The sequence below is a fragment of the Megalops cyprinoides genome, chromosome 15 (genome assembly GCF_013368585.1).
Source record: "Megalops cyprinoides isolate fMegCyp1 chromosome 15, fMegCyp1.pri, whole genome shotgun sequence".
NCBI classification, from domain to species: Eukaryota; Metazoa; Chordata; class Actinopteri; order Elopiformes; family Megalopidae; genus Megalops; species Megalops cyprinoides.
In genome coordinates this window covers 1717501-1719247 of record NC_050597.1, presented here as the reverse complement: position 1 = coordinate 1719247, position 1747 = coordinate 1717501, and positions in this window count along the sequence as shown.

Below are 1747 nucleotides of genomic sequence, written 5' to 3'. Positions count from 1 at the left end.
GTGTGTGTGTGTGTGTGAGAGTCAGGCTCCTGCCGAGAGAGAGGGAGACAGGTCTCCACAGACACACGGTGTGTGAGGGAGAGAGGGAGACAGACAGGTCTCCACAGGCACACACTGTGTGTGTGTGTGTGTGTGTGTGTGTGTGTGTGTGTGTGTGAGAGAGAGTCAGGCTCCTGCCGAGAGAGAGGGAGACAGGTCTCCACAGACACACGGTGTGTGAGGGAGAGAGGGAGACAGACAGGTCTCCACAGACACACACTGTGTGTGAGGGAGAGAGAGGGAGACAGGTCTCCACCGGCACACACTGTGTGTGAGGGAGAGAGAGGGAGACAGACAGGTCTCCACAGACACATACGGTGTGTGAGGGAGAGAGAGGGAGACAGACAGGTCTCCACAGACACACACGGTGTGTGAGGGAGAGAGGGAGACAGACAGGTCTCCACAGACACACACGGTGTGTGTGTGTGTGCGTGTGCGTGTGCGTGTGCGTGTGCGTGTGCGTGTGTGTGTGTGTGTGTGTGTGTGTGTGTGCATGTGTGTGTGTGGGAGTCGGGGGGGGGGGGGGGGGCTAGGTGCCCGCCCCTGTTGCACTCTAATTAGCAGCACTGCAGTGAGCCGGGGACCACTCCTCTTAGAATGCCCCTCCCCCTACATCCCCCCAGGGAGTGCAGCCCTTCACCAAGCCATCATTTACCCCCCCCAAGTGCCCCCCTCCCTTGCACGCCTCACCCAGCCTGCTTGTGCCGTGACGCTGTTTATGGTCTCATTAAGAGGAAAACGTAACAAATAGGATGGCCCAGATGTTTGTCCACATCTTTTTTTCCCTTTACATTTCTATGAAGGTGTGAGCGCCCTCTAACGGTCAAATAAAGCCACTACTGTTTAATTTTTCATCTGCTTCCCTTTTTTTAAAGTATGCACTCACATCATTTGCTTTGTGGCCTTTCTCTGATTTCAAGTCATATTTTAAGATTTTAAGAAACTTTGCTGAGCAGTAAAGCTTTCACCACTAAAATTATCAAAGTGGTATTTGAACGGTCCAAAAGCATCAGTGTAATTGATGGCCTCCTCTGAACAAACGCCACCCTCCTGAGCTTCTGAGCTTCTTCAGAGAGAATCTAAACATGTCCCCTCAAAAGCTGTTTCTCCTTCTAAAGTCTAGCATCTTCTCATCACTATTTCCTGTCACACAAAACAGATGTATATTCCTGATCTGAGCTAATGGCTGTACAAAGAAATTAAGCTCACAACAATACAAAATCTGTGATGTGATTGTTTTTGTTATTTGGTTACCTTTGTGCTAAAAGTACAACATTTGCTCACTACACAAAGTAGTAAAATGCACATTCTGTACCACATGTGTTGGAGGTGTGGGAACAGGCAGGATATATATACCAGAACCTGAAAACCCCTGACAATGAACATATATAACTGAGGAGGAAACATAGGAATGTTTTTTTTGAGGTTTTACTGATCTGGATTTTCCCGAGGCCAGGAATGGAACAGGAAGAGCTGCAGGACTCCTGGGAGGTCACTGTCCCTGCCCTGGGCAGGACTGTCCATCCGGGAGCCGATGTGACATTTACTTCACTCTCACTGCTCTCCTCGCTGCTCCCAGGTCAGAGGAGGCCTTCCGGAGTGCAGTGCCTCAGCTTAACCTGTGGAGCGGCTCCTCTCTCTCAGAATGTCACTGTCTTTCTTGTACCACAGGTGGTTGCATGTTAGGTACAGTAAGCTCATGTGAATC